Here is a 14911-nt window from a genome sequence, read left to right on the forward strand (position 1 = left end):
GTGACATCAGGTAGAGAACAAGTAATTGAATCTGGGAAGGAAACAACAGAAAGGCCAATGAACAAGATGCCAAAAGATGAAGAACATCATGCAGGGGAAAGTGTGATAAAAGAGCAGGACATTTTGCTGCCTGAAGCAAAGCAGCAAATGGTGCTCCCCATCACCCCATCTAGTGAAGAAGCATAGTAGACCACGCCACTCACATTATTTTGGAAAGTGAGAAAATCCTCTCCCCTTCCATGATAGTAAAAATAAAATAATAAAACATTTTTAAAACAGCTATTTGCTGATCTTTCAAGACACCCCCAAACTAGTGGCCTCACTCTACTTCAATGGTAGGGCCGGAGAGACTGTCTGTTTGCTTACTATATCCCCAAATACTCGTTCTTTCCTCCTGTCTTCTCAGAAACTAATTATTTCTGATAGGGTTACTATCACAAGGGGAGGGAAACCCTGCCTTTCTCAATTATGTGTTTCTTAAAAGTTTCAGTCCCCCCTTCCCTTCTTCACAAATGCAGTCAAAAGAACACAACCTACTCAGGTCGTTACAATTCTGTCTCACCATCTCACATCACATCAAGAGCATCTTTATAGCAATGTCTGCTATGAAGTTTACTCTCCAGTGCTGGAGTGAGTGAGAAGTATTGTGAGTATCAAAGACTGAAACGTTGCAGCATGGAGTACTCCTCAGAGTTCCACCTACCCACCCATATCTTCTTTCAGGACACTTCTCTATTCCTCCGGGCCAGTTTTGCAGACATTCAACATTTTGTGGTTACTGTGCATGTTCAGTCCTTGTCAGAATGTTTGGGAGCTTTCAGCCTCCTTATGTTTTTCTAGGGGTGGGAGAAGCAGTGATTGTCAAGCTCAAAACAGTTTTACTTCCCCATCTCCCTGCAGTTCCTTAGGTGCCCTCCAAATCCACTCTGAGGTTGCCCCAGCCTTCTGGAGAAGATTTGGGGTGTGTGGAGCACTACAGTGAGGAGAGATAATTCAATCTGTCAGCAGTGTCCATTTCACTGGTGGAAGGACAGTGTTGGATGCAACCCAGGCCTTAGCTAGACTTACCTTATAGTCCACAATGGAGGAGGGAAGATCTTGCGTTGTGATTAACGCAAGATCCCTCTTCCGTTTACACGTGAGGTGCGACAACCTCAGGAAGAGAGGCGTCACGCCCGCCATTTTTTAAAAAGAGGACGGAGCGCACGAACGCTCATGCGCTAAAGGTAAGTGGTTTTTTTTAATTAACTACTTTCCCCGCTCCCCCCACCCTAACCCTGATGGGCACAGCTCCTGGCTCCACGCGAGTAATCGCACGGAGCCGGGTCAAACTGCAACAACGGGCCACACGTTCCGCAATCTCGGGCTCAGCCTGGGACCACAGAAAAAGCAGGCCCAAAGGGAGGGCTCTATCCCAGAGCAAGGGAGGGATGATCCCTCCCTGATCCTGGGAACCCCTGTGCATCATGTGGATGCGCAGGGATGATTCCGGGGTTCGCTCCGTGATAAAGCCTGGTCTAGCTAAGGTCTCAGTGTCTTTCCAAGGCCACCCACTGAGCTTCATGGCTCTATAGGGTTTGAAAAACAAGGGTGCTTCCAGACAGCTACATACTCTCACCTTTTGGTGCTGTTTGTTTTGAGATTATTGTTTTCGTGTGGAAAAACTCCCAAGATTTGCCAAAGATGGCAACAACTGCATTGTTGTCATTGTCGATATGCAGAATGCATATCAAGTCATCACATGTGCAAAAATCTGAAAGCAACAATATGTAAGACCACATTAGTATCCTTAACACTCCAAGAACTCAATGTTTCAGAAATTGATTAGGTTCAATAGATCCTGAGATTGATCTCAGTGCCAGAATGTGTTTTTTCGATGAACAAGTTATTGCAACAGGCATTAGCTACTTGCCAGAGAGTACAAGTCAATCAATTTATGACAGCTCTTTGAACTACCTTGGGTTTTTTTTGTACAGAATGTAGATCAGTACAATGCTTCAAACCATTTTATAGGAAGTAAGATGGGGCCGCCACTGAGCTCTGAAATTTCATCTTCTTCAGCCATGAGCTATTAATCTACACGTTCTGAGCTGTGCCTCATGAAGCTTAGGAGAGATGGACTCCAAAGCCTTCCCTAATACTGCACACACTTTTCAGCCGAGTCTAGGTTGAAAGCTGCTCGCTCCCATGTGTATAGTAGTAGCAATCCCTAGCATCCACTTAACAGCATGCCGCAATATTCCCAAGGTACTGTGGATTTCTGTTTGAGAGACAGATGAACGCACTTGAGTGTCGATAGAAGTGAAATGAAGGCTAACATCTGGATCCTTACATTGTACTTAGTGAGAAGTGTAAAGATCACACTATTGATTCAACTACCTGCTGGAGTCACCAACTGTTTTCAAGATAATTGCTGACCTCAGCTGCATTGATGTAGACGTATGTCAAATTTATTATGCAGTCTTTAAATATATATTGTACAGCCAGGCTTACAAGTTTGACAGGGCTTTCTGAGAAGGGGGAGGGAGAGGAAGGAAGAAAGGAAGGAAATTCTTCACACAGCATATAGTTAAACAATGGAATTCAGTACCACAGGTGCAGTGATGGAGATCAATTTGGATGGCTTTAAAAGGGGGTTGGATAAATTCCTGGAGAAGGCTATCGACAGCTACTAGTCCTGATAGCTATGTGCCACCTCCAGGACCAGAGGCATGTGCTAATGTCCACCAGTGGCTAGGGATCATGGGTGGACTAGATGGACCCTTGGTCTGATCTAGGATTACTCTTCTTATTTTCTTAAGGAAGGAAGGAAGGAACAAAGGAAAGAAGGATGTATGGATTATTATAATTATAGCAAAAAGAAAAACCTTACGAAACAGCATTGTATTATTTATTTATTTATTTATTACATTTCTATACCACCCAATAGCCGGAGCTCTCTGGGTGGTTCACAAAAATTAATAAGTGGCAAAACTAACAGAAGTCCTTGATTCAGCTCTGTTTCACTTTCAGATAGAAATTTTATTTCCTGGAGGATCACTTGTGTTCCCCCTAGTAAACAAATAAAGTATGAATGACAGACATGAACTGCGCACACATGCCTGGAAGACGACAGCTCCCTGCTGCAGGACAGAAGTGTTAGGGACATGCATCAACAGTTTTCTTTGAGAAACCCCATAGAGGAGGGTCTGCCGTTCAGTGCAAGGAGGACCCAGGGCATCTCCAAGTATGGCTGGGAAAGACCCCTGCTTGACACTCTAGAGAGCTGCTGCCTGTCACTGTAGAGACAATACTGACCTAGATGGACAGCTGGTCTGACTCAGTACAAGGAAGCTTCCTTCATTCCCAAGCCCCACCACTGTTAACATAAGTGCAACAAACACAATTGCCACATGCAGTATTAAGCAGCGATCACGTGCTGGCATTAGTGAACATCTGTGGAGCCAAGAAGGTGAAAGAGACAAAGGATGAACCAACTGGGGTTTGGGAGGATAAGCAGCAGTCAGAAGAAAACATCAGAACCCCCTTCCTACCCATCGCTAAGAACTTCCCATCTCCACCCACTGTTTTATAACTATTCAGCAAAGGCCTGAAATCTAAGGCCTGGGTAGACAAAAGATAGATCTCCATATGTTTTGGATTTCAACTCCCAGAAGTCCCTGACAGCATTAGCCACTTGTCCAGAATGCTGGGAGTTGAAGTCCAAAACATCTGGAGATTTACTTTCCATCCATCCTTGATCTAATGCACATGTTATTTGGCCCAATGGAATAGATTGTGATAGAAACCTACATTGCTCCGGTTTTGCCTTCAAGAATAAAAGAAGAATTGACTGGGGTATGTACAAACCCTGTAGCCTTCAGGGTAAACTGTGATGACACAGCACAGTCACCTGGGGATGAATTCATCATTACATACTAATGAATAAAAGCAAAACAGTAGTTTAGGAGGTACACTTCATTAAAGCACAACACACAACGGGAACGGAAAACTCCACGTTTCTCTGTGTAGGAGGAAATCTCTAGAATTAAAATTTAAATGGAATGGTAGTTAATACTGAATTTTTAGAACCATCACTAATAAGTGCATATTGTGCCTATGATTTCCTTATGAACACATGCCTCTGCCTTTTCTGAGAGACCTTTTAAGAATAGTTTACGGTCATACACAGCCCATGAAAGGCAGCTCAGGAATCAGGAAAGACATTCAGTTTTGTGAATTGAGAATAAATACATTCTTCTGTTGTTTCCATACTAGAGTCCTTCAGCACTGCTGAAGCATTGCTTCCTGCAATTAGCTGGAAGCTGAATTAAAATTAAGGTTCCTCACTGTAAAGGAAACCACACTCAGCCAAACCGGCTGCCCACTGGATTTTGCACAGATCTTGGAATAAAGCACACAGCTCTCAAATTGAAAGGGTTAAGCCCAATCCTTTATTGAAATAGGAAGGGTAAGAGGCAAGCATTTACATCAGATTAGCTACTAAAATGGATACATAAACCCCAAAACCCATACCAGCAAACTAAAACAATTGTTACAGAATATACTTCCCCGCAGCCAGGTGTCCTTCAGCTCAGGCACTGGCCTCAGCTTTGGTAGACTTTTTAAGGCCCCTCGTTATTCTACTCCTCCCCCTCCCTCCGGAAGGGCCAATTTCTCTTTCACAGTTGCAAATTGCCCCAAGGTCACTTCTCTCGCCTCAACGGAGCCAGGAGATTGCTTCCCGCCTACGGCCAGGTGGAGAGATAAGCGGTACTTCTGCAATTCTATAACAGACAATGAACAAGAATGAATTGCTAAAAACAGTAATTCTGAGTACGCTTAACCCCTTCCTTACACTCACAACATTTGATACAGTGCTAGGCTAATTAGCAACGCTCTCCAAGATTTTTCTAGAATGTCTATTCCCAAGTACGATCCATTCATCAAAGGTCCCTGGCCACTTTATTTATTTATTTATTTATTTATTACATTTATATACCGCCCCACAGCTGAAGCTCTCTGGGCAGTTTACAACAGTTAAAAACAGTAAACATCAAAAAAAAAGTATACAAAATTTAAAAACCATGAGAAACATATAGATAACAATATAAAAACAACAAGCCTTCAAATAAAGGTTTCTTGCTTTCTATTTCTTCCTCTTCATCCTAGCTGGGGGAATTTCTGTGATTAATTCCTCCTTGAACAGCTACTTGGAATTGTGTTCCCCAACCTGGTGCCCTCCAAATGTGCTGAGCCAGCATTACTATTGGCTGGGGAAGGCTGCCTTATATAGTTTCTGATCTGCAGGATCATCTGTCTTTGGTTGCGTGTTATTTTGTACTCCATTCTAAGTGGGAAAAGCAACAGTAGTAGTTCCCAATCTGTGCAGTGCAACTCACAAGTGTACCATGAGAAATAAAATTATTAAAAATAATCAAAGGCTTCCATGAGACTGAAGGACAGAACTCCATGGATTCATCTAATATATATGCTAGTTCTCATCACTACACCTTGTAGCAATAAATTACACAAATTATCCATGGTTCCTAAGCTTGGGTCCCTGGAGGTTGTTGGCCTACAACTCCCATCACCCCCAAGCACCAAGCTCAATGATAGCTCAACAACAATTGGAGGCCTAAGGTGGGAAAACTATGTGAAGTGCTTTTTTGGGGGGGGGGGGGTCTTGTCTTGAATCTTCTGCCAATTTCATTGGATGACATTATAATCTATTATAGAACAACTTGGTGATCTGAAGGTGTTTGGAATGCAATTTCCATCATCCCTAATCAGCATGGGCATTGTTGTCCAACACATATGGAAACAACCAGGTTGGGGAAGGCTGTTGTAGGATTATTAGTAAGATGGTGGTGGGAAATCCTTCCTATCCACTATTTCTACAACGTAAGTATACCATTATTGTGTCTGCAAGATATAGTGATGCTATGTCACCCTCTCAATTTATTTATCTCTCTAGTTAGTCACTTTACAACCCATCATAGCTCTTAGGCTCAAAGCTGTTACCAGCATGTTTGAATCATAAACAGTATATCAAATAGAACCAGAAGCTAAACTGACCTTACAAATATTCCTAATATTCCCAGCAGGTACTTGGCAATGAGACCTAAAAGCCCTAAAGTTCACTCGCCTGTGAAAAGTAAAAGGTAATAGAAAGCTTTCACAAGGGCACATAACTACAAAAAGTCACCACAGCACCATGAAAAAGAACATAAATGAAAATCAGATAGTTCAATGCCAGGTGAGGTGAGTTTTTTTTTAAAAAAGGCACTGGATGTTGGTTGGCATCTTAAAGACCTGCAATAGCTATGAAATGTAATGAGAGATAGTATGGAACACTTGAAGTATCAGGTCCCTGCAAAGATAGTTAACTTCACACAGAGCTGAAAAGTGCAGAAATTAGAGAAAAATATCTATGTTAGACTTAATATTCAATATACTTGGATAAAAATAGAAGTCCAAAATTCTCCATCTTATTTGCAAGCAGTGAAACAGGAAAGAAGAATTTAATAATTGACATTTAAAGCCCTAAACGGTTTGGGGCCAGGTTATTTGAAGGAACGCCTCCTCCCATATGTACCTACCAGGACCTTAAGATCATCTACAGGGGCCCTTCTCCGTGAGCCCCTGCCAAAGGAAGTGAGGCAGGTGGCTACTAGGAGGGCTTTCTCCGCTGTGGCACCCCGGTTGTGGAATGAGCTCCCCAGAGAGGTCCGCCTGGCGCCTACACTGTACTCCTTTCGTCGCCAGCTGAAGACCTTTTTATTCACTCAGTATTTTAACACTTAATTTTAACTTAAATTTAAATTATACTGTTTTAACTCTGTATTTTAACCTTATATCAATTTTGCTGCGTGGTTTTATCCTGGTTGTGCTTTTTATATTGTATTTTGTATTTGTATTTTTAACTTGTTGGTTGTTTTATGATGGTTTTAATTTTTGTAAACCACCCAGAGAGCTTCGGCTATTGGGCGGTATAAAAATGTAATAAATAAATAAATAAATAAATAAGATAGGGGTCAGATCTACACCAAGCAGGATATGACACTTTGAAAATGGTTTGAAAACTGTATCTGGAGTGTGTCCTGGGGCCCAACAGTTGTCACTACTGCTATAAACCATTTTAAAGCTGTAGTGTAGATCCTGCCTGAATAACCATTCAGAAAGCAGGACATGGCTCCTGTTATCTTTAATAGTCATATAGAAAAGGGAATTTCAGCAGGTGTCATTGTATGCTTACAGCACCTGGTAAAAGTCCCTCTTTATCACGACAGTTAAAGCTGCAGCAACCCTGCCTAGCATGACCAGATACAAAAGAGGGCAGAGCTCTTTTGAAAATGGTATATGAAGTGTGTCCCTGGGCCCCAACAGTTGACACTACCATTATAAACCGATTTAAAACAGTAGTATAGATCATGCCCTAGTCATCTTTTGTCTCCTTGGCTTTATATCCAAAAGACTTTAGCAAATCTGAGGTGATCCCTATTAGCTAATCATGAGCTAGTAGGATGGAAATGATCTGCCCGGGCTTTCAGTGTGGTAGAAGGTTTTCACCAACACACAGCTGAACTTATCCAGCTCAATTTGTGCAGGTTCTGCTTTGGCCTAAGGAATATGTGCAGGCTCAGTGTTACAGAATGAAACCTTACAAGCTGCTGAAACACAAAAGAAAAATGTATTTCTTGACACTGTGTATAAGAGAACTTTAGATATGGGGCAATCTAAAAGTGTAACTAAATTCATACATACATAATTCTTTCAGTACAATACTCCACTAGCAATCACTGCATAAAAGCAGATCACAGGAATATGCTCTTTCCCCCCATCTTTTTATCTTTGCTATAGGAAGAGTGAAATTAAGCAACTGTTGCCTCAAGTTTAAAATTTATTCCATATTGTATCGTGACTGCTAAAAGGAAGAGGCAGAACGCAAATTGAACTACGACGTGAAGTTCAATTATTTCAATTACCACCTCCTTCTTAAACAACGTTTCTCTTCCTTCCAAGCCCTCAGCAATTTAACAGTCATTTTCTCTCAAAATAGCATTAATTATAATACTTTCAGCTGAACTGAGAAAAGAATACACGTATAAATTAAATAATTACATTCATGTAGCACAAATTTACCTTTGTAATTTTAGAAATTAGTTACTTTAGATAATTAATTGCATAATCAATAACTCTAAACAAATATTTTATTAATGGAAAGAAAATTGTTTCTATCTCCACCACCACCCGTCCCTCCCCCCATGTTATAAAGGGTTGCCTTGTAATACAGGCTGAACAGAATTTTCTAAAGTTAATAGGACTGATTGTGGAGAAGAGCTATTGGAAGGTTACCTCAGTCAAGCTGAAGTCCTACTCTGTAGGAAAGGACTGGATCCAACAATTCCCTTCCATTCATGAAAGAAGTCCTTCCATAGGCACCAGGATCTTTGATCCACTCACTGGGCAAACCTATGCATGTTTACTCAGAAGTAAGTCCCATTGTATTCTATGGGCTTACACCCAGGTAAGTGTACATAGGATTGCAGCCTCAGTGTCTTTACTAGGTTGCCAATGCAGGTCTCCTTTCCCTAGGGGATGATCACCTCATTCATGACTTGATTCCAGGGGCCTCCTGGCTAGCAATGTTGAAAACAGAATGCTGAAATAGATGAGCATGTTATGCAGAATGAGGTCGCAGAATTCTGGACTTGACAACAAGATGTCAGGGCTAGGGTTATATATTTTTAAAATTAATTTTCTTTTTTTAAAAAAAGAGAGAAAAGCCACTCTGCTTTCCTTTAGCAGCTATGGTACAGCAAGAGAAGAGGGAGGAAGAACCACTGAGGTAAACAAAACAAAACAGGGCTGGATTGGCTGACCTTGCAGCAGTGAAAAGCTGGTCAGGGGGAGCCCCCTCCCTTTTTCCTGCTTGGCGTTCTTTCCAAACCTGGTGACACCGATGCTTTCCTTCCCTTAGAAAGAACGTTATTGAGAAATGAGGCCTTGACATTGAGGAAACAACACATAAAATACTTTTAGGAAGAGGGCTGAGCAGCTTTGTACTTGATCTCCTGTAACCTAAAGTGTACTTTCCTATCTGCAGGTGATTAAGAGAGCAATCCTATGGCCCCTATGTAGAGTCTGGGGAGGGCGTTAGATACTTCGAATTCCTGGATGCGGCATCGCACACAGCGCTCTGACCTCGGATCCAGGAGTCCAAACTCCCTTCCCTCTCCCAGTACTAGCCAGAGTGGAAAGAACCGCACCAGCTCTTCTACAAGCTTGCAAATGTGAGCTCAGAGAGGAGAGAAAGGGGGCGGTTCTATGGGAGGGGAGGGAAAGAGACTGGAACAGCCAACCCATGATGAATCCTCTGCATCTACACTGCTGTTTTATAACGGTTTATAATAGTACTGACAACTGGCTACCAGGAGGAAGGCCTTCTCTGCTGTGGCACCCCGGCTGTGAAATGAGTTCCATAAAGAGGTTCCCCTGGCACCTACACTATACTCTTTTAGACGCCAGGTGAAGAGCTTTTTATTTTCTCAGCATTTTAACAGCCTAGCAACTTAATTTTAACTTTACTGTTTAAAAATTGTATTTTAAATCTGTATTAGTTTTGGCATTGCTGCTTGATTTGATCCTGGCTGTGTTTTTGTATTGTATTTTATATTATGTTTTTATACTGTTTGTTTTATAGTTTGAATGATTTTTATGGTTTTAATTTTTGTAAACTGCCCAGAGAGCTTCAGCTATTGGGAAGTATAAAAATGCAATAAATAATAAATAAATACATAAATAAACTGTTGGGACCCATGACACATTCCATATACCGTTTTCAAACTGCTTTCAATGTGTCATTATCATGCTTTCCTTCTCATCCTCTAAAAGGTTCTAACATGTATACCTGATCTGAACCCACTTCTAAATAGACTGAAATTAAAATAAAATGTATTCATTTTATTAATGCAACTTATTTAGGATCCAGGAATGCCAAATATAATACTGGTAATATCAAAGAACTATATTTCACTATAATTATATAAAAAATAAATAGATAAAGTATTGTAGTTTACTTTTCGTAATTGAAAGATGAAAGTGGGCTCGTAATCTGTTGCACACCTTCTGCTTATTACAAAGCCTGGCATTTTAGGGCAAGAAATGTGTCGGGGGGGGGGGTTAAATGAAACATTTGGTGACTGTCAATGCCTCTAAGTGAGGAAGAAATGACTTAAACCAGCTGGTATATCTGTGTGTTCAAGTTACTTTAATTGGGTCAGAGGACAGAGAACTCAGAACATTGGGGAGTTGCTGTGAATGTTTTCTAATTATTGCCATGCTGAGGAAAGAAATATAAATGCACGGGTGGGGTGGGGAGAAAAAGACTTTGCTCACTCATAAAAGTGACTGATGATATAAAGCAGTGGGTGCTATTATTGTTGAAAACAGCCCTCTACAAAACAAAGCAAAAAGTTCCTATTGATCAGCGAGGCGGCTAGGTAATAGCAGCCTCTTGTCTCTGGCTCTCCCTCCTCAAGTGATTTTAGTTCGATGCAAACTGCCCACACACTGGCTTTAAAGCCTATCCATCTCGCTGTTCGAGTATTCTTTAAATTCTTCTTAAGTGTTGGTAAACCGGCTGCAAAAATAATATATAAGACATTCCTTGTGAAAGCTGGCAACTAAATCATGTGTTTGTCAAAAGCCAGAAACATACCTACACACACACACACACACTGAATTCTTGTGTTCATTTACTATACTCTCCTTCCATTGAATTACTCATGAACACAAACTCTCTGAACAAAATCCAAAAAGGAAAAGGACATGTCAGGTGTGGCCCAGATGACAACATGAATTGTGACCCACATTTAAATGCCATTGGTACCAATGCAATTTAGGATTGTGCTCCGTTCCATTCTGGATCCCTGGATCTGGATTGGATCGGGCCGATCCGGACCCTCTAAATTCAGATCCGAATTGGGTCGGGGGAGGTCCAGATTAGGTTGGATCGGTTCAGATTTGGGGTTTGGATCCGAGGTGGTGCATAGCCCTACTTTCTATTTTATCCTCACAACAACTCCATGAGGCAGGTTGGGCTTAGAGTCTGTGACTGGCCCAAAGTCACCCAGTGAGCTTCCATGGCCGAGTGGGGACTAGAAGCGACTCCCAGTCCAACACTCTGACCACGATGCATCACTGGCTCTTGTTGTTGAACCCTAATGTAGTTTCAAAGGAGCTAATAGGACTATTTCTATAATATAAATTTAAAAAAATTATCTGTAAACTTTAAGATGTGTTTTTAAGCAACATTGACTACTCTTTGACAAATAAAAATGTGAGACTGTATGAAGTACTGTGTATATGCACCTAGACAAGATCAGTCTCGCTCTGACAGCAAGTGAGTGTTAGAAATAGATTTACCAACTGCTGTGAAAATCTGCAGGGCAATGTCAACAATGACAGCAAACTAACAGAGAAAAATCACAGGTCAGAATTAGGAGGGTGGAAAGGCAATCCACGGGAGCTGTCATAAAGTATGTTACCCATTTGGAAAAAAAAATCCTTTCGCCAGAAAGATCACTATATATACCAGTTGCTATTGCACGATGTCCTGCTTGTCAGTCCCTGGCCGACTGCTCATTGGTCCCTGTGTGATCAAAGTGCTGGACTAGATGGACCCTTAGTCTGATCCAGCATGGCTCTTCTTATGTTCTTACCCTTCCGATCCCCCCCTCCCCGGCTCAGCTGCCCTTCTTCTGGTATTTATTAGGGGGTGCTGCACCAAAAATCCAGGGATCCAATGGACCTCTGACAGACCTTTGAAATCATGGTGTGGTTAGGGGGCGGTTTTAAAACTGTTGGAAACCAGAGGTGTGGTTAGAAGATCATTCGGAGCTCCAAATGGATCCATAGGTATCCAAAGGTTTTTTAGGCGACATGAGGACACATTTCATGTTGATGGACAACTAAGTGAACACTTCCATATTAGGATGAAGCTGTTGCTGATAGGTGAAGGAGAGGTAGTTTTGAGATTGACAACTGTCTTCTCCCTGTCCCACCCTCCAATCACATTGCTTAGGGGGAGGGATTGCAAATGGTATAACCCATTTTTCTCTGCCCTGGAATTCATTTGTTTGCTAGCCCATGGAGCAAAAAAGAGTCCAAGTTCCACTCCTCATATGCACTTCATTTTCTCTCAAGAGAGCTTGCAGAACTTTCAGAAACTAATCACCTACAAAAATCAAAGTCCCTCATGTGTGTTGACTTAGTACCATATGTTTAAATTATGGGAGCTGTGACTGAACTACAATGAAGCTACAAACAATTTTCTTCACTACTTGAAAAACTGATGATGGGTGAAAGGAAGGATTTAGGAAAACTGGCTCACATTATGAAAATAATGAAAACCATTCCATGTAAATGAGTTGTCCCAGGAAGTGATGATGACTGGCAGGCAGTGTATCCACACAGTCTCACAAGCCAATATTAGGATACAGAAAAGAATCTTGTGCCAAAGGCTGATCTGCATATGGCCAGGCATTAATCAAGAGACGAAGCGGCAGCGAGAGAAAAGTTTGCTAGTACTAGTATACCTCCTGTTTTGAAGACCCAACTCAAGTTTATATGCTTTGAATATATATATATATATATATATATATATATATATAGTAAAGGTAAGTATATTTTAGCCTGGGTCCAGCTCCAGCTGAGAGCCCCCTCCCTCCTGCTACCAACTGTCTCTGCAGAGGCCACCAGTGAGGGAGGAAGCAGCAGCCAGGCACCTCTCCACCGGGCCTGGGTCCAGCTCCAGCTGAGAGCCCCCTCCCTCCTGCTACCAACTGTAACTGCAGAGGCCACCAGTGAGGGAGGAAGCAGCAGCCAGGCACCTCTCCACCGGGCCTGGGTCCAGCTCCAGCTGAGAGCCCCCTCCCTCCTGCTACCAACTGTCTCTGCAGAGGCCACCAGTGAGGGAGGAAGCAGCAGCCAGGCACTTCTCCACCGGGCCTGGGTCCAGCTCCAGCTGAGAGCCCCCTCCCTCCTGCTACCAACTGTCTCTGCAGAGGCCACCAGTGAGGGAGGAAGCAGCAGCCAGGCACCTCTCCATCGGGCCTGGGCCCAGCTCCAGCTGAGAGCCCCCTCCCTCCTGCTACCAACTGTAACTGCTGAACTTTCCAACTAAGATTGTAGTGCCTGAGTTTGCTTTCCTTTCCCCCCTCCTCCTCCTCCTCCCTCCCAATCCCCTTTCCTTTTGTGTCATGTCTTTTAGATTGTAAGCCTGTGGGCAGGGACTGTCAAGAAATACTTTTGTAAGCCGCCGTGAGAGCCTTTTTTGGCTGAATGGCGGCATAAAAATACTTAAATAAATAAATAAAATAAATAAGTATATTTATGTTTGTTCTTGTCTGACCTCTTATGGGAAGAAGACCCCCCACCCCCTCCATTTCACCCCATCGGAGCAAAGAATCAGGGAACAGATCTCTATTTTTATAAACTGAAGCAGATCTCTATTTTCCTCCTAAACTTTTCCTCCTCCTCTATTTCCTCCTAAACCTTCTCCTCATCTCTCATTCTCTCTTACTGTCAATGATGTTACGCTTACTCCAGTCAAGGAAGCTCGTAGCCTTGGCTTTATCTTCGACTCCTCGCTCTCCTTTATTCCTCATATTGAGGCAGTAGCTAAATCTTGTCGATTTTTCCTGTATAATATTGCCAGGATTCGATCATTTTTGTCTGTCTCTTCTGCCAAGACGCTTGTTCATGCACTGGTTATTTCACGGTTGGACTACTGCAACCTTCTTCTCTCTGGCCTTCCTTCTTCTCACATCAGTCCGTTGGTTTCTGTTCACCACTCTGCCGCAAAGATCATCTTCTTAGCTCGCCGCTCCGACCATGTTACTCCGCTTCTGAAATCTCTTCATTGGCTTCCAATTCACTTCAGAATCCAATATAAACTTCTCCTGTTAACCTTCAAAGCTTTTCACGGTCTAGCTCCTTCCTATCTCTCCTCTCTCATCTCACACTATTGCCCCGCTCGTGCTCTTCGCTCCTCTGATGCCATGTTTCTCGCCTGCCCAAGGGCCTCTACTTCCCTTGCTCGGCTCCGTCCATTTTCGTCTGCTGCCCCTTACGCCTGGAACGCTCTTCCAGAACATTTGAGAACTACAAGTTCAACCACAGCTTTTAAAGCTCAACTAAAAACTTTTCTTTTTCCTAAAGCTTTTAAAACTTGATGTTGTGCAGACTTCTACTGTTACTTTCTACTGTTAGTTTTTCCCTACCCTGTGCCTGCTTACCCTTCCCTGTACCTGTTTGCATTCTCTTCCCCTCCTTATTGTTTTACTATGATTTTATTAGATTGTAAGCCTATCCGGCAGGGTCTTGCTATTTACTGTTTTACTCTGTACAGCACCATGTACATTGATGGTGCTATATAAATAAATAATAATAATAATAATAATAATTTTTTATAAACTAAAGATGCACAAGTGTGCATCATCAAAGTAAAGGATAAAAGGTCTAGGTCTGTGGTGTGTGTGTGTGTGGGTGTGGGTGTGTGTGGAGGGGAGGGGGTTGAGTAGGATTTTTTTTTAAAAAAAACCTAAAATCAAAGGTTGAAGGGATCTGCTTTAAACTTGGCATGGCTAAAGCCCTTCTTAAGAGCTACCAGTGTGCCAAGTGTCATCTCTTTATCTTTAAAAATGACAGAGATGTTAATTCCCATTGACAATAATAGCGTGGTTCTCTGAAATCATAGCAGTTTTCCAACAAGTATTCAGGTGATGTGGGGAGACGGAGCCACCCTGAAAATCAGGTTGGGGAATTGCCTCATCAGAGCTCTGCCCCAAATTTCGGGGAGGATCAGACCCACTCTGCACACCCCTAGTATTTATTTATTATTACATTTGTATCCCACACTATATCA

The sequence above is a fragment of the Elgaria multicarinata genome, chromosome 4 (assembly GCF_023053635.1).
Source record: "Elgaria multicarinata webbii isolate HBS135686 ecotype San Diego chromosome 4, rElgMul1.1.pri, whole genome shotgun sequence".
Taxonomy (NCBI): Eukaryota; Metazoa; Chordata; class Lepidosauria; order Squamata; family Anguidae; genus Elgaria; species Elgaria multicarinata.